Source organism: Camelus dromedarius, chromosome 14 (genome assembly GCF_036321535.1).
Source record: "Camelus dromedarius isolate mCamDro1 chromosome 14, mCamDro1.pat, whole genome shotgun sequence".
NCBI classification, from domain to species: Eukaryota; Metazoa; Chordata; class Mammalia; order Artiodactyla; family Camelidae; genus Camelus; species Camelus dromedarius.
The window spans coordinates 51,271,845-51,296,135 of NC_087449.1; the positions used below are offsets into that span (position 1 = coordinate 51,271,845).

Below are 24,291 nucleotides of genomic sequence, written 5' to 3' on the forward strand. Positions count from 1 at the left end.
CGCGGAAGATGTACCTCAGCCGGAGGATTTCGGGCCTTTATCCGAGCAAAGGTCCCCTGCCCTGGAAAATCAGTGTTGGGAAAAACGCCTGGGACCCTAATAACTCTTCTGACCCCACCTCATGGATGAGAAAAACGATGTCTAAATTAAAGATTCACTACATCTACAGTCGGGGACAAAGGCAGGTCTCTCAAAGGCATGACTCCCCTTGTCGACTCTGCCCCTCTTACCTCCTCAGATCCGGTTTTGAAGCTTACATTTAACAGACCTTCAGAAGTTATGATCCAGCCATCAATGTGAAATCAGATCTGGTTGAGTATAGTCAGTAAGCAAACTCCTTTACATTCTCTGTCCCCTGTGTGTTTGCGGCGCATTTTCTTCCTGATTGTGAGGTTCTGGGTTCAGGTCTTAAATTCTTAAGGGTTACTTAACAGCTCTAAGCCCCTATTCCGCATAAGGCATAAGGTTGTTGTTAGTGTTAGGAGAGATGATACATTAAAATGTTTAGGAAAATTCCTGGGGCCACGGATAGTAATTAGCAAGGTATTAAGACCTTTCCGTGGCCGGTCCTTGAGGAAGATGTCTTTGTCTCTCATATGATCCTCTTGGCAGCCCTACTAAGTAGCTTCTTTTCATTCCCGTTTTACAGATAAAAAACAGGAGGCCAAGAGAAGTTAACCATCCCTCAAAGTCACATAACTTGATGATATAGCCAGAATTTAACTCAGGCCCTTCTTTGTCCAGAGTGTATGGTTATCATCAAGATTGTTGCTATTATTAAGAACAGATGAGATGGTGGTATGCTGGCACTTTTTTGAGGGGGAAAGAGAATTGCCTTCCCATCTTGCCTCCTCCTATGGGTTGCATCTCTGCTGTCTATCCCCTCTGTCATGAAGAGGTGACAGGCAGTTTTACAGGTTCTTGATTCAAGAACAGGTGAGGCAGCCCAGGAGTCAAACAACGAAATAGAATTTGGGGGTCAACTCCAGGTCAAACCTGGATTTGAGGCTTGGCTCTGGCAGCTCAGGGATCCTGGTCAAGTCACACCTTCTTTAAGCCTTTATTTCCTCATCTGTAACACGAAGATGATTTTTGTACAGTGCCTGCCTCTTATGGTTGTTTCCAGGATCAAGTGAGGAGACTTAGTATCCATGTTTGTATCTGTTCTTATGATTAGGAACTTACACATTAGCAGATGATTCTGAATGTAATAGGAGCTGGTCATGACTGGACTCTTGACATATGTGAACTATTCCATAGTGAGATCATCTGTAGCTTTTGATTATGCATCATATGCTCGTTGAACATTTACTAAAATCTTGTCCCTACCTTCCAGAAGCTCTCAGCCCACCTTCTATAGAGACATCAAGACAGTACAGTGTGATAGATGTTAACTGAGAAATATAAACAAAGCACTTTAAAAAATCCAAAGGATTCTCTCCGGAGGATTCCTGAAAGACTTTACAGAGAAGGGGGCATTTGTGCCTGGTCTCAAAGGGTGAATAGGAGTTCATCCAAGGGAAAAGTGGGAAAGAGCATTCCACAAAAAACAACATGTACAAAGAAGTAAGAAATACTGGGAAATGGGGCTGAAGAAGGAGGCTGAAACTAAATGGTTCTCATAGGAAGGAGGGAAGGAGTGGAGGAGGGGGGGACAAGAGAAGTTGAAGCCCTCTCTAGCTCCACTGCCAACACCCAGGACCAGCCCACAAGACTTACCTGGACCACTGAACTAATTTTCCAGTACTCAGCAACCTTATCCACCCCACCCCCAAATGTTATCCACCCTAGGCACCTAAGAGGAATAATCTTTTAAAGAAATAAGTCAAATTATGTGATTTCCCTGATAAAAGCCCTGTACTAGCTTCCCATTAAACGTAGAATAAAACCCAGACCCCTCACGAGGGCCACCGTGTGATCTCCTTCCTGCCTTCTCTTCTCTGTCCCTCCAGACACAGGATGTATGCCAGGAACTCCTCTCAGGAACTTGCCACTGGCTCTTCCCTCTACCTGAGCTCCCTCAGGTCTTCAGAGCTCACTCCCATCTTTCATTCCTCACAGGCCTTCCCTGGCTTAAAGCAGGGTTCCCAGCCACATTCTTCCCTATCATTGCTGCCCCGGGTTCCATCAGGGCACCCGTCAGTTTCATTTAGGGGGCTATTCCAAGGCACCACAGCTGAGAAGACTCCCTTCCATGTCCTAATTCCTTTCACTCACCACTCCCCCTTGCTTACCTTCAGAGCCAAGCCCCCGATTTGAATTCCTCAAGATTATCTATTTACCTATTTTGTGTCAGTCTTTAACACTTAACCCACAGTACCTGGGGCAGAGTTTTGTCCATGGCAAATGTTTGTTGATCGAATGAATGAATGATCAGAAAATTGACAAGAAATGGACTAGAGAGGAGAGAGACAGGGGAAAAGGAAACTGTGGAGGATACTGCTAGGATCATCCCCAAAGACAGAGAGAGGGCCTCATGCAGGGCAGAGTTCACGGCCAGACATGGTTCCCAGTTGGACCAACAGGTGTTAGTGACCAGGTGAATGTGGGGAGTTGAGAGGAAGGGACAAGGATGAGCCCAAGTGAAGGAACAAAGCAGGAAGAGTTAGGTGGGGACTGAGGGAAAGTAATGATGATTCCACTCGGACTGCTTGAGTCTGTGGTGTTTGAGGGACATCTGCACAAAGACGTCGAGAAGGAAGTTGGACTGACTTGTCTTAGTCAAGACAGGGCTGAAATTTGGGACCTGTCGTGTAGATGGGAGCACAGAGGCCAAGAGGAGATGAGTCACCCAGGAAAAGTGTACAGGGAGGGAGGGTTCTAGAAGCCCAAACCTGGGGAATATTAGGCCTTGAGGAACCCACAGGAGCCAACCAGAAATGGCTGGAAAGGTTAGGTCCCTCGACAGAGGAGAGAGAAGCCCAGAGAGCAGGCAGGGAGCTTCCAAAAGAAGGGGATAGGCCCAGCAATGTCAGATACTGCAGAGAGCTCAGCCAAGGAAAAAGGAGAAGCTGCTGTATTTGGCAGCTAAGAGGTCATTGCTGATCCTTCCAGGGTGAGGTCACCTCTGAGGTTAGGGAGGAGGCCAGATTGTAGTGGAGCAAGTGGTAAATGAGAGGAGAAGTGACAGAAATAGTGAGTGGAGACCATTTTAAAATTTTTGACAAAAAGAAGGAACTAAGACGTAAGACAACAAGGCGATTAATTAAGAGGAGAACAAGTCAAGGGAAGGCTCTCATTTTTTATTTTTTTCACTTAATTGTTTTTCCTGTAATTACATGTTCACTGCAGAAAATTGTAAAATGCATAAAAGGATAGAGAAGTAGGGAAAAAAACACTCATTTAACATGTAGTCTATTTCCTTCCAGTCTTTTCTCTATGTATTTTTTCCTTTACCTTGGAGAATTATCTTGAATGTGCAATTAATTACATGTTATACTTTTTTTCTGCCATTAAACACTGTTTCCTAAACATGGAAGAGAATTTTCCGCCTCCTCTTCTTCCTCCTTCTCCCATGTCCCAGTCCACCCCATCCCCTCTTCCTCCCTCTCCTTTTCTTCTTCTTTCAAATATGAGACACACTTGAGAGGCCTGTCTGGTTCTAAATTCCCCTCTAGCATTCTTGGGGTCTCTCTGATTTCTGAGAAAACAATTTCGTTTGGGAGAGAATTCTGTTCACTTTGGGTGAATAAAAAAGTTGAACAGTGGAAGGGCCAAAAATAAATTTGGGGGCAGCTGGCAGGGTTAAGAAAGGCCCCTGTGTGGGATGTTCAAGGCATCCAGTCCCTCTTGGGAAGATTGTAGGTGTGAGCTGGACATAGGCCCACGGTTTGGAAAAAGCAGGGAAACTGAGGGGTAGTGGTACATAGGCCTGTGGAGAGCTTGCTCTGAGCATGTTAGATCTATACACCCTCCCAGGTCCCGTTATTAACCCAGTGTAACGTGAGAGGTTAGAACTCCTGCAGTTCGTACATCTGTTTATTGACTGGGTTGTTTTTGAACATAGGCAGTTGCACTCCAGAGCCCAGGCTCCTAATTACCCTGCCACTGTGGAGCTCCTATCCCTGGCTACACATAGAATCTCTTGGGGAGATTTGTGAAATACAGATAGCGGAGCCCCACCCCAGAAGAATTCAAGCAGGATCTTTGAAGGTAGAGTCCGGAAATGAATATTTCCTAAAATGTCCCTAGATGACTCTAATGGTAGAAGAATCATGGCTCCACTGGCTCCTTTTGTTGTTGCTGTCATTTGAGGGGAGGGGCAATTAGGTTTATTTATTTATTATTTATTTTTTAACAGAGGTACTGAGGATTGAACCCAGGACCTCATACATGCTGAGCACATATTCTACCACTGAGCTATACCCTCCCCTCTCTGCTGGCTCGTGACTCTGTTTATTCCAAGCCAAGTAACAACAACAGCAGCACAAATAATAACAGCTAAAGCCTACAAAGTGCCATGCCATTTCAAACATTTTGTATTAACTTATTTAATCCCCACGAGATAGGGACTAGTAGTGCCCCCATTTTACAGATAGAAAAACTGAGGTTGTGTAGTTGGTATGTAATAGAACCAGAATCTGGGCTCTTGACCTCAGCCTATCTTATGGCCTAACCATTCTGATTTCCTGAGACTAGCTGCTTATAGGATTCATGGGAAAAGAAACTGACATTGCTTGAACCCCTTCTCTGTGCCTGCCAATGTGCTAGGAGCTTTCCTGTAGATAAAATTCCAGGCAAGAAATTTCATTTCCAGGTAGGGAGTATTTTATCCCCATTTTCTGGAAGAGACAGGACAGGCTCAGTGAAATTAAGTGGCACACCCTCTGGTTACGAGTCTGACAAGTGGCAGAGCTATCACTCCCAGTGGGTCTGTGCAAAGTCCAGGCTCTGTCCACTTATTTGAGGTGATAAAAATAGTCCAATTCATAGGGGCAGAAAGTAGAATAGTGGTTACCAGGGGCCAAGGGGAGAGGGGCTTGGGAAGTTAGTGTTTGTTTAATGGGTACAGAGTTTCAGTTGAGGAAGATGACAAGGTTCTAGAAATGGATGGTGGTGATGGGTGCACAACAGTGTGAATGAACTTAAAGCTGCTCAACTGTACACTTAAAAATGGTTAAAAGTGTAAAATTTAAGTATATTTTACCACAATTTAAAAAATTAAAATAGAATAAAATAAAATTTAAAATGTTTAAAGAAAATAAAAGATGGTGAAGAGCAAGGTTTGGGGCATGCCTATGATATCCCTGGCACTGGACTGGAAGCTGGTCGCCAGCTGAGGAAGCTTACGCTCTAGTGGGCATAACAGTGCATATTGCCAGGTCCCTGGTAGAGAGCACGTACTCATGAGTGTAACTACTAATGGTCCCCATCACAGATGGGGAGACTGAGGCCCAGAGAAGGCCTTACCCTAAGGCCCTGTAGTCAATGGAGGCAGCTGAGTGGGCTCTGTTCTGAAAGGCAGGTGGGTGGTGCCAGTTGGAGTATTGATAATAATACCAGCTGGCATTTCTTGAGTGCTTATTACATTCCAGACATTATTCCCAGTCCTTCTGTGAGTGTGAATTACCTCATTTACTCTTCATAACCCGCTGTGAGTGAGGTACCATCATCATCTTCCTTTTCAGATGAAGAAACTGAGGCTGAGACAGAGACTGATTCAAGGTCAGAGAGCCAGCGGGACTTGAATCTTGTCCACTCTGACTCCAGAACAAGAAAGGCCACCTTTTTGCTTTGGTGGTGGACGGTGGGGGAGGGTGGGGCTAGGGTTGGGGAGGAGGTGATTCACTGGAGTGTGTCTGGATTGACCCCAGATTTTTTTTTTTTTTTTTTTTGCACCCGCAGGCAGAATTTCCTCCTTTTCTCTTTCTCTGCCTCCTTTTCTGATTCAGTCCCCATCTATTAGTGGCTTCTGGCTTCCGACAGTGTGATGCAGAGGGTGGGGTGCGCTGTGGAGGGGTGGGGCAGTAGACACAAAAGTACAGGCAGTCTTTAGTAAACAAATATTTTTTTAGTGCTACGTACCAGGCAGTGTTCCAGGGTCTGGGAGTCCCGAGTGAATAAAATGGATCTTGGGGAGTGGCGGAGGGAGGTGGGAGGAGGAGAGTGGATACAGACAAGGGACAGGATATGTCACTTATCTGGTAAGGGCCGTAAAGCAGACGTGAGAGAGAGAGTGATGGGGGAGGGGACATAACTGGACACAGTGAGAACAGGGAAGGCCTGGCTCAGGAGCCAAGAGCTGGAGGATAAGAAGATCTGGAAGCAGAGCATTCCAGGATCGTATGGGGAAACAGCACAGGCTGAGGCCATGCAATCCATATGTTGGAGGGACTTGGAGAAGGCCCGTCAGGCTAGGGGAGACCGACAGAAAGAAAAGGAGCCAGGAGAAGATCCTAGTGCCAGCTCATTAGACCCTAGGAGGAGTTCAAAGTTAATTCTAAGGGAAAAGGAGGCTATTGGAGGAATTAAGAATGAAGACTAGAAGGCAGCATAACAAGAAGTCAGACCAATTAGGAGGTTTTGGCTGTAATGTAACAGAGCAGGTGATGATGGTGCTCAAGACCAAGTGGGGATTCAGAGAGGAGGTGGTTTTAGAGCAGTCTTTGGGAAGTGACTACATGATGGAGGTGCCATTCATTTAGGTGGAGGAGACAAGAAGAGAAGCAGATTTAATGAGAGGGGATGGGATTCTATAGGGAAGTGAGAATAGCAATTATGAATTCACTTGTAGACATGTTGAATTTGCAGAGTTAGTAGCTCTCCAGGCAGCTGGAGACCATACTGGCCTGGAAGTAGATACCTGGGAGGAGAGACGAGAGGCTGCACGCTCTGGCCATACCTCTTCACAGATGGATAATGAAGAGCTCAGAGGATGCCTGAATTCTTTTTTTTTTTTTTAATTGGTTATCAACTACAAAACCAGAGATATCAAATAAAAGTCAGGATTTCCACCTCCTCTTCCAAATTGGAAGCTCTGGTCACGCTGGGCCCACATTCTGGAAAAGCCACAGTAGGCTGGTAGAGGTGCCCACTACTCCAGATGGGACATAAAGTTTTCAGCTAGTCCACCCCAGCAGGCCTGCAGCAGATTTCACTCAAGACCTGGTCCTGGTGGCCCTGGAATTTCAATCTCGGGCGTAGGCAGGGGTGATATCATAGTAGGGGAAAAAGTTGGTCTGGGACACAGCAAATATTTTCTTCCATCCTGAGGGTTGCCTTTTCATTCTCTGGATCGTGGCTACTGAGACACAAAAGTTTTGATGAAGTTCAATTTACTTATTTTTGATTTTGTTGCCTGTGCTTTTGGTGTCATATTTAAGAAATCATTACTAAACCCAATGTTATAAAGCTTCCCCCTGTTTTCTTCTAAGCTCTTTATAGTTTTAGCTCTTAAGTTTATTTAATTATTTTATTTTGGTGAGGGGAGGTAATTAGGTAATTTTTTTTTTAGAGGAGTTGCTGGGGATTGAACCCAGGACCTCATGCATGCTAAGCATGCCCTCTATCACTTGAGCTATACCCTTCCCCTTAGCTCTTAAGTTTAGATCTTTGATCCATTTTGAGTTATTTTTTGTATGAGGTGTAAGGTAAGCATTCAACTTCATTCTTTTGCATGTGAATATCCAGTTTTCCCAGCACTATTTGCTGAAAAGACTGTCCTTTTCTCATTGAGTGGTCTTGGCACTCGGCAAAAATCATTTGATGCCAGGGTTTATTTCTAGACTCTCTATTCTATTCCACTGGTCTATATGTCTGTTTTTATATCAATACCACAGTGTTTTTATTTACTTTGCTTTGTAGTAAGTTTTGAAAACAGGAAGTGTAGTCCTCCAATCTGGTTCCTTTTTAAGAGTGCTTTGGCTATTCAGGGTACCTTAAGATTCCATGTGAATTTTAGGATACATTTTTCTATCCCTGCAAAAAATGTCATTGGGATTTTTATAGAGATTGCATTGAATCCACAGATTGCTTTGGCTAGTATTGACATCTTCACAATATTAAGTTTTCTAATCTGTGAACATAGGATGTCTTTCCATTTATTTATGTCTTCTTTAATTTCCTTCAACAATGTTTTGTAGTTTTCCTGTGCAAGTTATTTTCCTCCTTGGTTAAGTTTTACCTCCTTGCTTAAATTTATTCTTTAGTATTTTATTCTTTTTGATGTTTTTGTAAATGGAATTGTTTTATTTTCCTTTTCAGATTATTTGTGTATAGAATACAATTTTCGTGTGACCTTCATTTCTTATTAGTGGTCACAATCCCAACATCTCAGATATGGACCAATAGGGGAGCTCAGGGACTGGGTTTGGTTGTTTCAGGAATGGAGCCATGCTTGCATCTTCTCACTTGAAGTATGGAAACTTGCTTTTCCCCTCTGACAAACTGACACTCTCTTCCCCTCCATCCTTCCAAATGCCAAAGCTTCATGGCCTCTCAAAATCCATCTCCCTGAACCACCTCCCCTCCCCCCACTCACCTGCAGTAAACCCATCATATTGGGAGTCTGTGATCTTATTAGAAATACTTCCATTTTAGTTTTAGAAGTTTGGCTACTTTCTTGCAAGTAGTATAAGCTTGAATACCTGTGAAATTAGAAGCTTTTTCTCATCCTACATAGGAGAGTACAGTCAACTCTCTAGAATGGACAGAAACAGCCTATCTTGTTTACTCCTATATCCTAGGACATAGTTGGTGCTTAAAAAATAGTGGCCAATGTAATCATATATACACAATACTTCCTGAATTATGAAATGCTCTACAAATATGTATTGAATGCCTATTACGTGCCAGGTACTACACAAGACACCAGGGATGCAAGTGGTATACAAGACACAGATAGGTTCCCTGTCCTCACATAAGTGACATTCTGGCTGGAGAACATTGATATTGAACAACTAACTTTACAACTAATGCATTAATGGCAATCATGATAACATTCTGCAGAGAAGTACATGGTGCTACGAAAGAGTGTAACAGAGTGGGGGGGGCTAACCTAGTGAGGTTTAGGGGTGCGTCAAGGAGGGTCTCCCTGAGGAAGTGACATTTGAAGTGAGATATGAAGAATGAGGAGGAGTTAGCCACTTTGGGGGAAGGGGGGAGGAAGACAGGCTGTTGAAAAGGAGTATTTCCAGGTGGAAGAGAGAAATTTCGGGAGGCCCTGGGTTGAGAGTATTAGCTTCCGAGAACAGGAAGAAGACCAGTGTGGCTTGAGCCCTGAGAACAAAGAGGTTGATGGGTCACTTGAAATTTACAGGATGTTAACCCAAGTTAGTTAGGTGCCATTAAAGGGTTTTACTGAGGGAGTGAGTGACAAGTTAGCACGCAGAAGCTCAGAAAACAGGAAATCCACTAAGGTCAGGTTTCTACAGCAGTGAACTTATTCCATAAACTGATTATAGATTCTCAGGCTCCTAGTTGACTGAAGTTTTCTCTTTCCAGCCCTTGATTTTTTTTTTACAGCTTTATTAAAGTATAATTTACATACCATTTAAGTGTACAATTCAATGATTTTAGTAAATTTACACAGTTGTGCAACTCTCTCTGTAATTCACTTTTAGAATATTTCCTTTACCCCAAAAAGATCCCTCATGCGTATTTGTAGTCAATTCCTGCTCCCAACTCCAGTCGCAGGCAACCACTAATCTGCTTTCTGTATCTATAGATTTGCCTCTTCTGGTTGTTTTGTGTAAAAGGAATTGTATAATATGGTCTTCTGTGACTGGGTTCTTTGTGAGTGTGATTTTATTTTTCATCATTTGTCTTTCAGTAACTATGTGCCTTCATTATTTCTCTAATCTTTTCATATACTCCATATTTTCTTAGAAAACAGGGGTAAAGCTTCCCTCTCTCAATAAATCTTACTTCTCTGACAGATTCCACTGTAGTTGACATTCTCCTTGGATTTACTGTGCAGTCAGAACAATGGGTTCCTGTCAGAAGACCTGGGTTCACCTCTTGACTCTTGCTACTTTCTAGCTCTGTGATCCGGGCCTCTCAGAGCTTTTGTTTTCTCATCTGTTAAATGAGCCAAATAATACAGCCAGCCCTCTGCTTCGGGGTTGGGGAGGGTGGGAGGCTGGGGTTGTATCCAGATTCAACCAACCGTGGGTCAAAAATGTTAAAAAAAAAAAAAATTTTTTTTCCATAAAGCTCCAAATAGCAGAGCTTGAATTTGCTGTCCCCTTGCAAGTATTTACATAACATCTACCTTGTAACAGGTATCATAGGTAATCTAGATATGATTTAAAATACAGCTGAAGGATGTACATAGGTTATATGCAAATACAATGCCGTTTTATATGAGGAACTTGAACATCTGCAGATTTTGGTATGGGGCGGGGGGAGGGTGGTGGCGGATTCTGGAACCAACTACCCCACTCCCCCACCCTGGGCAGATATGGAGGGACCACTGTGTATTTATTGGAGTAAACTATACCTTTGTTGTTAGAATGAATTAATCCTTATAGCTAAATCACCTCTTTACATGTGAGGATACATTCTTAGGACATTAATTTTTTGAAAGTTTTAGATTTTTATGTCTGTTGCCGAATTGCTCTGCAGAAAGTTGTTGCTATCAGCGATAAGAAAGTGCTACTTAACTGGTGTTTTAAATTATTGCCTCTACGTTTTTAAAGGACAAAAGCTATAGAAAGAACACCAATGCAGCTACAGAAAGTAACATGTGTATCTGGTGAAAGAGCAATTTTTACAAACTCAGTTTTGCATGATGATTCCATTACCCTCGCAGGCAAGCAGGCAACTGGGAAGAGTTCTGATATTCCTCATGGCTGCATAATGCACTGTGCCCTTGGATAAATGCATCACCTACTTCAAAAATTTCCACTTTATAACTGGGGAAAGGTACCTGCTGTTTTTACTTCGTAGAAAACTAATTTCTTAGCTATGAAAACAGTCCTCTCACATACAGAGTACTACGAAGATCCAGGTTATGCCCACATCATTTCCCCAAACTTCTTAAAAAGCAGCTAACGTACACTACTAGAAAACATGGTTAAGAAATTCGGACGAACACCCGAAACACAAAGCCACCTAAAAAATTACTAACCAACCATCACTATGCTTCCTTCTTGTTTCAAACTTAAAAGTAGGGGCGCCAGGACCAACGATCACCAGCTGCCCAAATACCAAAAAATTATGCTTCCGAAATCTCTTGATGTCGATTCCGCACACAGAGCAAACGAGCTGCCCTGCGTGTGCCACTCACGACAGAAGCCCTTTTTGCTTTATCGTGTTCAAAAGCAAGGTGGCAGTGTCTGCAAATCCCTTTTTGGTAAAGGTGAAAACAAAGCCCATGCAATTTTCTATTTCTTCTTCCTGAAGTTGAGGGGGCTAATTGCAGAACCTTCTGGTCCGGAGGGAAGTCTTCACAAGGAGACTCTATCATTTGTCTTTCGATTTTTATCTAAAACTAAAGTCAGGAACAGGAGTTGGTATGCAAATATGCGCATTGCTTGCTGGGAAGATGCCAGCGGGCATGGAGGGAGGGGCGGGGAGGAGTTTGAGGGAGCGAGTGGGAGAAGCTCTCCCTTCCTGTACTGGGTCCGCCGTGCTGCGAGATCTGCTTCTCCGCAGCTGTGGGTACCTATCCGGGGAAGACACAAATCATATCTATTAGAATTGAATACGCACAAACTTATGTCACTCAGCCATCCACCCTGAAGCTGGCCCAGCATGGGGGCACGGAAGGCACCTTATCACCGGTAAGAGCGGAAAAACTGGGAGCAACCTAATCGCTACACAACAACGGGTTAGCAGAATGCGGCGGGTTCATAAAGCTCGGAGTGCCATCTGCTGCGCTTCCAAGGAGTGAATTAGACATCAAAAAACGTTGCGTGATAAAAGTTGCAGAATAAGGTACGGCATGATACCATTAACGTACACACAAAAAAGTAATAGTGCACTTTATAAACAGATATTGAAAAATTGTGTGGAAAAGGTGTTGAATAGGGTCCTGCATGATACCATTAGCCTAATAAAGAGCACACACACATGTGCACACAAAACCCAGAGCTTTACTTCCTACGCCACGTACTTGTAGATATTAACTTATTTTTAAAAGATCTGGAAGAACACATATCAATGATTACCTCTATGAAGGAAGGAGGGAATCTGGATGGGGCAGAGATACACGAGGCTTTAGATTTACCTGTAATGTTCCAATTTTTAAAAAGCATAGTGAATTATTTTATTATTGTGTACTATGTTACTTGTGGAATTAAAATATTTTTTAAAATATTCCTTTCTATATTTTCTCTGTATATTTCATTTTTGAAGTCAGGTTTATTGAGGTATAATTTATATGCAGTAAATTCACCTTTTTTTACCCTATAGTTTTGTGAGTTTTAACAAACGCATACAGACATGTATCTGTTACCACAGTCAATCAAAACATTTCCATCACCCCCAAAAGTTCCTTTGTCCCCTTTTCTAGTCTACCCCCAACCCCCATTCCCAATCATGGCAACCTCTTCTCTGGCCCTGTAGTTTTGCCTTTTCCAGAAAGGCATAAAAATGGAATCATTCACATATGCTTCATTTTTAATATAAAAACAATATGTGCTAATTGTAAAGAAATTGAAACAGTTCAGAAATGTGAGAACGCTTTTCCCAAACTATTAACAGTTTAGTGTTTATCTTGCCAGACTGTTCCAATGTATATATACATTATATACATAGATTTAAGCAAAAAATATTACTCTTCTTAATATATTTTAATAATGTATGGAGGTCCCTAACCTCTATAAACTAGAAGCTGAAGAGAAGTAAGTCACATAAACAGCTTACACTGTAATGGAAAGTAGATGTGGAGTATAAACTGGCGGGAAGCCTAAGCCTGGATATAGGCTCTGTCAATTGTGTCTGCTGGGGGCTCCTCCTATAATCCACCAGTTATTTCTTAAAAGCAAATAATCATTTCCTGCCTCTGCTCAACGCTCCAATGCCTTCCCATTGCATCATAAATAAAATCCCATGTCCCCACTATAGCCTACAAACTCCTGCCTGAGCTGATCCCTACCTGCCTCTCCAACCTCATTGACTGTCACTCTCCCTATTACCTACTAAGCTCCAGCCACTTTGGCCACCTTGGTCCTTGAGTAAGCTCTTTCCTAGCTCAAGGCCCTCCATCAGTCAGCTATGTAAGTTTGGTTTATTCTGATAGTTTCTCCTCTTAACACTTTTGTGTACTTGCTAGTGGTCCATTTGTCTACTCCAGATTGTAAACTCTTGAAGGACAAGGATATTGTTTATCTACTATTGTGTATACAGCAAAAGACTTGGCACACAGTGAGCACTGTGTGGAATGAATGAATGTATATTTAAACTGGGTCTTAAGTTGGGGAGGAGCTCAGTGGTACAGCACATGCTTAGCATGTATGAGGTCTTGGGTTCAATCCCCAGTACCTCCATTAAAAATAAATATGCCTAATTACATCCCCCCCCCAAAAAAACAAAACAAAATAAAAATAAATTGAGTCTTAAAAAGATGGATAGGGGAGCAAAAACAAAAATAGTATGTCAGACCTTTAGGAGTGGCAAAGAAATAAGACTAGGAAGGTAGCTTGGAGCCTAATGGTGAAGGGGCTTGGAATTGAATTTGTGGCAGTGTAAGTGGATTGGGAATGTGGTGGGATGAGGATGGCAAGATATAAGCACAGTGGGTGGGGGTGGTGGCAAATTGCTGCACCAATCCAGGTGAGAGGCAGCTTTTCCTGCTGACAGTTACTGCAGCTCACTCTGGCTTGTCATAGCCTTTTGCACATTCCTTTATGTTTGCGGGTTCTTCTCCATCTTAGTGTGGGGACCCAGGCTCCAGATGGGACTTAGGCTGGAATCCCATCTTGTTTACATGTCTAGCATCTAGCACTGGATAAATACAGCAGTTCTCACTGCTACAAAAAGAAGTTCTGTCCCTTGATGCAGAGCGAGGCAAACAAACCGAAATGCCGGAGTTTAAAGCAGAGAAAGGTTTATTGTAGGGCCAAGCAAGAACAGATGGCTTGTGCTCGAAAACCCGAACTCACCGACAGTTTTCAGGGAAAAGTTTTTGTAGGCAAAATTTTGGGTGAGGGCTGCAGGGTATGTGACTTTCTTTTGATTGGTTGGTGAAGGTAAGGGGGGGGGGTGTTCCAGAAGTACTCAAGGATATAAGAAATCTATTTCTTGAGGAGGAACCAGATCCCTGCCCCAAGGGTTCACTATTTTTTCTTGACCATTCCTCCCTTGTTTCTGCATTCCCTCCCTTCCTTGATTAGCAACTGTTTAAATCTGCCTATGGAGCAGAGAAGGTCAGGGAAGCTGAATGAAACCTATTTCCTACAAACAAGAAACAGAGGTCACAGAAAGGATTTGGACCTAGGAGGACCAAACAGGGTCCTGCCCTGTTTCATTACCAAGCATTTGCTGTATTACATAATCAAAAGCATCAGCTTAACCTGTCAAGAGGACAGGTCAAGCTTACAAGTGAGAATCCTGAGTTCAAGCTGAGTCTCTGAACTTACTAGCTAGAACTTGCTTAATCTCTCATAGATTTCCTGTAAATCATTAAATGATTTACCAGAAGTAAGGGGCTTAGAGAAGTTACTGGTAGATAGTAATGGTTCTATTATTAATTGCCAATTCACAGCCACAACCGGTGTCTCTTGTCCCCAGGTGTTTCCTGTTGGGGTCCAACAGTGTATCTATGGAGTGTTGGTGTCCCAGGATACATTACTGTCCTGATTATCACGACAAAAACACCAAACAAAAATGGGCGACCTCGAAGGCATCCGAGGGCGTCAATTACTGGTCATGCTAGCCATATACACGATAGGTCGAGTAGCAAAAAAAATAGCAAGGGTAGGGTTCCTAACGCCGCACACCGCCAGTCAACCGCAAGCCGGAAAAAGCCGAAACGCCAGACCTAGCGACAGCGCAGAACCTCGACCGCGTGTCGGGAGGCAGTGTGCGCCTGCGCAAGCCAGGCGCGCGCCCGCCGGCCGGAAGATCCGCGCGTTTCCGGGTTGGAGGCGGGGAGCGGTGCCGGAAGTACTCGGGGAGGGCCGAGCAGTCGGACCGGCTGCTGAGACGAACGCTTCACTGGGGCAGTCTCCGCACATCATGGGGAGATAGACGCTGCTGCCTGTGAGTCTTGGGCCCTGGCAGTTGAGGAAGGAGAGCGGGAGGAGGGAGTCAGGACCCAGACCCACAGTGGGCAGTGTTTGAAGAGCCAGGTAGTGTAGGAGATGGGGCTGTGTGAGGAATCAGGCTCTTGGGATGGGACTGAGGGGCTCGGGGCTCGAAGAAGACGTGGCTGTGGGGACCTGGGCTCCAGACCGGACTTAGGGAACGAGGACTGATGTGAGTTCTCCGGCACCCGAGGGAAAGCGGGCTGAGAGGGACAGGATTTTGAGGACCCGCGCTCCTAAGAAGAGAGGGTCGGAACGGAACGGGGCGTGAAGACACGGGCTCCTAAGAGGTAAAAGCGGAGCTGTGAGGACTTAGACTCCTAAGAGGCAGAAGCGGGACAGTGAAAACCTAGGCTTCTAAGGGTTCGGAAACAGGGCAGCGAAGACTTAGGTTCATGGAGAGGCAGGAGCAGTAAGAGAACACTTGGGTTTGGGAAGAAACAGGAGCGGGCGGTGAAGACCGGCTTCTGTGGGGATGGGATCGAGGCTTGGAGACTCCGAAATACCTGAAGGAACAGGACTGTGAGGACTCGCGCTCCTAAAAGTGGAGAGTGTAAGGGGCCATGGCTGTGAGGAGATCAGCTTCTAAGGGAAAGGGAGAGAGATATAATGATATAATGATCAATTTTTCTCATATTCTTTGAACCGAGAGTGGTAAAGGATGTATTCAAGGGAAAGACGACTCCTTCGCGCTGCCTACTTGGCTTTTGGCAGGCGTTTCTTGTGTCAGATACATTCTAGGAAGCCCGCTTGCAAGCATCTTCGTTTTCTGCTTAGTTCTGGAGAAGCACTGGTGTGAAGTTGAAGTTTGAACTCAGTTATATACTTGATAAGTGCTTTCAATCCCATTCCACGCAACTCAACACAGATCTCTGCATCTCAAATAAGAGGATGTCAGATGGAAGAGCCAGGAAAGATGACCCTTTTTTAAAAACTCGTGTTTTACATGAAAGGAAGCAAAAGTCCAAAGAGGCAATGATTGATTGGATCATGGTTTTGATACAGGACCCAGCTCTGCACGTATATAGGAGATGCTTGGTTAATGTTCCTTGAAAACATGCTTCTAGAATCTTTGCTTTAACTTCAAACTCAAGAGGAAAATTTTTATGGATTCTAGTACTTTATTTTGAATATTGATACTGTATTGACATTGATGCAATGAATGTCACCAGCTAGGAAACCTTTATAAGAAGCCCCTTCTCAAAAATTTTAAGTCATTTAGAAAACTGCAGATAAGTAAGTTGTATTCTGTATTTTTAACGTAAGGATTTACTGGAGATGGGTGCTTTTAGATAAGAATGGTGGAGAGACTTGGACCATTCTTCAGTAATATAGGTTTATTGAAACTTAGACTAACCAGACACCATCATAAGCACTTTCAAATATTAAATCATTTAATTATCACTTACAGTCCCACAAGTTAGCTATTGTTATTCCCCTTGTACAAATAGGGAAATCAGTGCAGAGACGTTAAGTACCTTGCCTGAAATCACATGGTACCAAGTGGCAGCTCCAGTCAATTCCAATTATGTGTTTGACTAAAACTTTTTTCTGCTTTTCTAACTGGATTCCTTGCAATATCTCAGTTTGCCCATCAGCAAAATAGAAGTAATGGTTATAGAAAGCATAGCATTGAATGAACAAAGCCCCTCCTCAGGACTCCTCTTAATGTTAAGTACTATAACTTATTGGGGTACTTATGTGGTGTGGTATTTGAGGAGAACTAAATTCCTGTGTTTTTAAAGAAGCATAGATATTCAAGATAGAAAAATGGGACCTGAATACAACTTTTCCTCACAAAGGAATAAGACATTTAATTTTAAATTTAAGAGGCCAAGAAAGACCAATTTGAAGAACAAGTGCTTAAATTGCATTAACTTTTTTCTTAAAGAAAGGCAAATATTTATTCATCCATAAACTCTTCAAGTTTTGTGGGTTTCTTGTTTTTTGGTTTTTTTTGGTGGGGGGAGAGGCAATTAGGTTTTTAAAACTTATTGGGGAGGAAGGGTATTGCTCAGTGGTAGAATGTGTTCTTAGCATGCATGAAGTCCTGGTTCAAGGCCCAGCACCTCCATTAAAAAATACATAAACCTAATTACCTCCCCCCAAAAAACAAGAAACAAAAAAAAATTTACTTATTTTAATGGAGGTACTGGGGATTGAACCCAGGACCTCCTGCATGCTAAGCACACAGTCTACCACTGAGCTATACCCTTCCCCCACCCAAATTGGATTAACTTTACTACAAATTGTAACATGATATAGATGATTAGGGAAATTGGGATAATTTAGTTCCCAATAGACTAGCCTGTACTATTTGCAAGTGCCTATACTGTATGCAAGTGATCAAAACTTACACCAAATTATGAGGTAAAGCATCCCTATACCACAATTTCAAAGTACTTGGTGGTTTAAGTAATGATAATTTATTCCTGAGTTAGCATCCTCATCTGCATTTGCAAAATATACTGCTTACTTCACTCATTTGTGGCTCTAGGACTGATTGTGTTATTATAATAGGATTTCTAAGTATGTACCTGATCGGAAAATCATTTGTTAGAGCAGGTATAAATAAACATAGAACATATTGCTTTTGACCTGAGGTCTTTGTAGAAAGCCCCAAAATACTTTGGAAGCAATACGTGAGCAGTGTTTATAGCCTGCACTGTGAAACAGGAGTGTTGGAGGCAGAAGACAAACTTTGAAGTCTATACATATGGACTTAATTTTAAATCTGATACTAATTGTTAAAGCCGGAGGGGGCTTTAGAATTTGCCTGGTCCGTCTAATTATAGATGTGGTAATTCTGGTCAAAGGGAGCTCACATAACTCAGTGGCAGAACTAGGATGGCACCCAGCCCAAATGACTTAGGCCTTCCCTGTGCTGCATGCAGTACCTCTCATCAGCCTCTTGCTGACCATTTGGCACCACTATTTTTTTTTAAAATCCATTCTTCTTTTTTTTAATGTCTGTAGTAATAAGAATAGATAAAGAATGCCACCTAACAAAGCAGGATGGGTGAAATCTTTTAATTTTAATATGTTGTCTTTTATAACTGAAATTTATTTATTTTTCTTTTTAGTTTTTTGACTTACAATGTTATTAGTGTCTGGTATACAGCATAGTGATTCATTTATACATATATATACATATTCTTTTTCATTATAGGTTACTACCAGCCATTGAATATAGTCCTCTGTGCTATACAGTAGCATATAACTAAGATTTAAAAGAGGATAGCATATATATAAAATTAGCAAACATTTTAAATTGTACTTACCATATGCCACACTCTCTTCTAAGTGCTTTAGATACATAACCTCAGTGAATTGTCAGAACAATCCCATGAGGTACACTCACGTGGATGAGGAAATTGAGGCATAAAGAGATTAGGTAACTTGCTCAAGGCCATAAAGCTAATAAGTGGCATAGTTGGTACTTGAATGCAGACACTGCGACTGGCATCCATCCCTTGATCGCTGTACTGTATTACCTTTCTGTTAAGTCAAAATTGCCTAAACAGGATCAAACTAGTCAAAAAACTAGTGGAAAAAAATCCCACATTTCTGGTGCTCTCAGGTCTCAGAGACTGCAATTAATTGATTATTTTTTATTTATTTAGGCTGGGAAACATGAGCTCGTTTAGATACACCTAGGAGCCAGTGAGGAGAGAAACAGCCAGATAGAAAACCCAAATCATTAAGTCATGCACCACAGTGATAGGGCTTTTATGCCATAAGGTTGGTAGTCCCCTTCACTACACGGTTTAAAGAATAAATTCCTAAACATTTCATAGGTAAAAGGGTTTTTAAAGACAATCCAGTCTTCTGTTCCCTTAGCCTAAAACCTGTTCAGAGCAGATGCCTAGAGAAGGCCACAGTCTCATAATTACTGCAAGGTCTCCCCCATTTTCCTATCCTCTGAAAAATCAGATCCTCTTTTTTTTTTTTTAAATCTGTTTATTTATTTAAATGGAGGTACTGAGAATTGAACCCATGACCTCGTGCATGCTAAGCACGTACTCTACCACTGAACTATACCCTGCCCACCCCAGCTTAGTACAGTAATAATAGAGTTGCAACTGTATTTCTGTTTGAGGTACAAGATTGTTAAAAGGAAAAGCAATTAGGGCTTGTCGTCTTCAGCCTGTCAGCTAGGGTTTAAGTGTGATGGGTGCAGGGAAGGAGGATAGTCTTGATTATTTAATTGAACTCCCAGCCATACCTTTTTTTTTTTTTAAGTTTTTTTTGGAGGGGAGGTAATAAGGTTTATTTCTTTATTATTTTTTTTAATGGCAGTGCTGAGGATTGAACCAAGGACCTCATGCATGCTAGTCATGCACTCTGCCACTGAGCTATACTCTCCCCCCACCAGCCATACTTTCTTGTTTTGATAAAATCATTAAGTGTTTTCTACTGTAGATAACTGGGGCATGTACTTCCCCTGACTTCCTTCTTGAATCCCACAGCACATATAGTAGGGGCTAATAAAGGGTTTATTATTACAATTGTGCTCTCAAACTGTCCCACAGTTAATGCCTCTGTTTTTACTCAGTAGTTCATTCCTCTCTCGGCCTGAGAAAATGAGAGTTAGAAATTTGAGTAACCCAAAGGCAACCATGGTACATTACATAATGGAATTCAGGTTATTAACGGTCACTTCATTCCATTGTGCTTGATCAGCCTCATCCACAATTGAGCTAATGAAAGTTGTCAGTAAACAGGTATTTTAGACCATTTTGATCAGGTTGTGATTTTTTTTTTATTTTATTTTTAAATTTACCATAAAATTCACCTTTTTGAGGATGCAGTGCTATGAATTGTGACAAGTGTGTATTGTCATGTAAGGATCATAACACGCAAATTACTTAACAGTTCCACCACTCCCACAATTTCCCTCCTACTGTTCTTTTGTAATCACAGCAGTCCCAAACCCCTGGCAGTCACTGATCTGTTTTCCATCCAGATAGCTTTGCCTTTTCTGGAGTGTCATATAAATGGAATCTTATAATAAGTAGCCTTTGGAGCTTACCTCTTTCACTTAGCATAATGCATTTGAGATTAGCCATGCTGCTGCATGTATGGAGCAGTTCTTCCTTTCTATTGCTGAGTAGTAGTCCACTGTATGGATATACCCATAGTTTATCCATTCACCAGTTAAAAGACATCTGGATTATTTCCAGTTTTTGGTGATTATGAATAATGTTGCTATAAACATTCACATACTGATTTTAGAGTTTTCATTTCTCTGGGATAAATACCTTGTAGTGGATTGCTGGGTCATATGATGTGTGTATCTTTAATTTAACAGTAAACTGTCAAACCATTTACCAAAGAGACTGCACCATTTTACAGTCATACCAGAAATGTATGAAGATTTCAGTTGCTCCACATCCTTGCTAGCACTTGTCTGTTTATTTTTAATTTTAGTTATTCTAATAGGTATTTACTGGTATCTTTGCAGTTTTATTTTGCATTTCTATAATAAATAATATATTTGAGCATCTTTTCATGTGTTTATTTGCCATCTGTGTATATCTTCTTTGGGGAAGGATCCATTCAGATTTTTTGCCCATTTTTTGTTTGGGTTGTTTGTTTTCTTATTGAACTTTGAGAGTCCTTTATATATTCTGGATGCAAGTTATTTGTCAGATACGTGATTTGTAACTATTTTCTCTTAGGGATTTGTCTTTATTTTCCTTTGCAGAGCAGACGTTTTATATTGTGTGATTAAGCCCACTTTATCTGTTTCTTTCTTTTGTGGATTGTGCTTTTGATGTTGTATCTAAGAAACCCTGCCTGACTCAAAGACAGGGAGATTTTCTCCCATGTTTTCTGAAAGTTTTATAGTTTCACATTTTTACATTTAAATCTATAATCAGTTTTGAATTTATTTTGTATATGGTGTGAAATAAAGGTCAAGGTTCATTTTTATTCCTTCTGCTGTATTGTAAGTCATCTCCCACCTTGTTCCCATGGGTCACCCAGATTCTACTTACTGTTCGCCTGTACCCTTTGAGACAACCATTGTTATCAGTTTCTTGTGTATCTTTCCAGGAATAATTTATACATTTACAAGTATTTGTCTTTTTACTAAATGATAAACTATTGTCACTATTCTGTACCTTGCATTTTCAATGAACAGTGTATCTTGGAGAGCATTTCATGAGCTTCCTCGTTTTTTAGAAACAGCTTTACTGAGACATTCACATATCATACAATTCACCAATTTGAAGTATGCAGTTCATTGGGTTTTTTGGTACATTCAGTGCTGTGCAGCCATCATCACAATCTACTTTAGATTATTTTTGTCACCCCTAAAAGAAACCCCATACCCATTAGCATTCAGTCCCTGTTCCTCTCCCCCACTCCTCAGCCCTAGCAACCACTAATCTACTTTCTGTCTCTATAGATTTGTCTATTCTGGACACTTCATGTAAATGGAATCATACAGTATGTGTTCTTTTGTGACTGGTTTCTTTCACTTAGCATGATATTTTCATGAGTCTCATTCTTTTTTAGTGTATTGCATTACATGGTTATATCCTAATTTAACTCTATCACTTTTGATGGATATTTAGGTTGCAACTCCTTGTATGTATGGTATTCTATTCACATACAAGTTTAACTATAAATTGCTAAAAATAGAACTGGGATCAAAACAATACATGCTTTTCTTATTTTGGTAGATACTACCAAGTAGCCCTTTCTAGAGACATCTAAATAGTTTATATTCCCTCCACTCCAACAACATATGAAATGATTATTTCTCTGTAAAATTATCAAACACAGTTTATGTAAAACTTTTCATCATTGCCAAATGGGGCCTTGTATACTACTATAGTACCCTGTAGTTTTAATTTGCATTTTTTTACGAATGAGAATAAGGATCATTTCATTATTTTAAGAACTGTTTGAATTTCTTTTTCTTGTACTGTCAAATTTTTTCACAGTATTTCTTTTGGGTGTTTTGTGCTTACTGACTTACTTGTAGGTATTTTTTATATATAAAAGAAATTAGTCTTCTGTCTTTGATATATATTGCATATATTTTTGCCAGTTTGTCTTTTGCCCTTAAACTTTGTTTGTTGCCATGCAGACATTTTTATTTTTGTGTAATTGAACATATCAGTGTTTAAAAATTTTTTTTTTTAATTTTTTTGGGAGGGTTTTGTTTTGATTTTGATTGGTTGTTTTTTTTTTTTTTTTTTTTAGTGGGGGAAGTAATTGAGTTTATTTATTTATTTTAATGAAGGTACTGGGGATTGAACCCAAGACTTCATGCATGCTAGGCACACACTCTGCCACTGAGCTATAACCCCCACCCCCTGCTTTGTTTTCTTTTATGGCTTCTGAGCTTTGGGTCATCTTTGGAAGGGCTTTATTTACTCTCGGGAATATTGCTTTTCCAAATTTTAAACATTGAGATAATTGTAGATTTATATAAAGTTATAAGAAATAATACAGAGATCCTTTGTATATTTTGCACCACTTGTTTTCCCCAACAGTAACATTGTCGAAACTGTTGTGTAATATGACATTCAGACTGTCAACATTGATACAACCCAATAGTCTTATTCAGATTTCCCCAATTTTGAACTTGTTTGCTTGTGTATGTATATTAAGCCCTATACAATTTAATCACTTTTATGTGTTCATTTATCTGTCACCACAGTCAAGATGCTGAGCAATTGCATCACAAGGGCCCCTCATATTGCCCTTTTATAACCACCCCCCCAGTCCCTGACAACCTCACTATTTTGTCCTCTATTTGTAAACTTTTGTCATTTCAGAAATTTTATATAAATGGAATCATACAATATATGTTCTTATTGAATTGGCTTTTACTCAGCATAATTCTCTTCAAGTTAATCCAAGATGTATTTATCAATAGTTCATTCTGTTTTATTGCTGAGTAGTATTCCATGGTGTGGCTATACCATAGTTTGTTTAATGACTCGCCTGTTAAGGACATATGAGCTGGTTACAGTTTTTGATTATTACAAATAAAGCCACTATGAACATTCATGTACAGGTTTTTGTGTTAACATTAAGTTTTTGTGTTAACAGTAAATCCTAGGATAAATGCCTAGGACTGCAAATTGCTGGGCCACATAGTAGTTGCATTTTTTTTTAATTGACTTTATTGAGGTATATTTACATACAATAAAATGTATACATTGTAAGCATATAGTTTGATGCGTTTTGATAAATGTAGCAGCTGTGTAAGAATTACCCCACTCAAGATATAGAATGTTTATATCCCCTCAGAAACTTCACCCTCTGCCTCTGTGCAGTCAATCTCTGCCCATCTATCACTAGAGATTAGGTTTTAGATCATTAGATATTAGAATTCCATATAAATGGAATCATACAGTGTATTCTTTTGAGACTGTTTTTTTTTTCACCTAAACATTTTAAGATTCATTCCTGTTGTTTTGTGTATTAGTGATTTGTTCTTTTTTTCCTTTTCAGTAAACTCTTTCTTAGATCACTTTTAGATTTACAGAAAAATTGGGACAATAGTAGAGAGTTCCCATATATCTTGCACCCAGTTTCTCCATTATTAACATCTTATATTAGTATGGTACATTTATTACAACTAATGAACCAATATTGATACATTATTAACTGAAGTCCATAGTTTATTAAGATCTTAGTTTTTCTAATTAGTCTTTATGTCTCTTTAGGCTCCTCTGTGACAGTTAATGCTTAGATTTTTAAGAAACTGCCAACTTTATAGAGTGGCTATACGATTTACATTCCCACTAGCAGCGCGTGAGTGATCCAGTTTCTCTGCATCCTTGTCAACGTCTGCTCTTGTCACTATTTTTTATTTTAGCCCTTCTGATAGTTGTGTAGTTCTATCTCATTGTGGTTTTAATTTGCCTTTCTTTAATGACTAAAGATGTTGATTGAATGTCTTTTAATATGCTTATTTGCTATCTGTATGTCCTCTGTTGAGATGTCTGGTTGTTTCTTTTGTCCATTTTCTAATTGAGTTATTTTTTTAAATACTGAGTTTTGAGGGTTCTTTATACATTCTTGATACTAGTCTTTTGTTGGATATGTAGTTTGTAAATATTTTCTTAAAGTTTGTATT

At 40.8% G+C, this 24,291-nt stretch overlaps 1 protein-coding gene and 1 non-coding gene across 3 annotated transcripts in view; one reads left to right on the top strand and one right to left on the bottom strand.

Annotated features, from left to right (window-relative positions):
• Positions 1-11,109: 11,109 nt before the first annotated feature.
• On the bottom strand, positions 11,110-11,243 carry LOC116156986 (U11 spliceosomal RNA). The gene has a single exon (XR_004140951.2). It is a non-coding gene; the product is annotated as a U11 spliceosomal RNA (small nuclear RNA).
• A 307-nt stretch (positions 11,244-11,550) lies between these two features.
• TAF12 (TATA-box binding protein associated factor 12) overlaps positions 11,551-24,291 on the top strand; it is a 28,560-nt gene continuing 15,819 nt past the window's right edge. The window contains exon 1 of one of the 2 annotated variants that reach the window (XM_010981663.3): positions 11,551-11,877. The gene's annotated coding sequence lies outside the window, so the exon portion shown is untranslated. Of the gene's footprint in view, positions 11,878-15,029; positions 15,145-24,291 lie in introns of those variants that run through there. The other variant, XM_010981662.3, reaches the window with a different exon arrangement.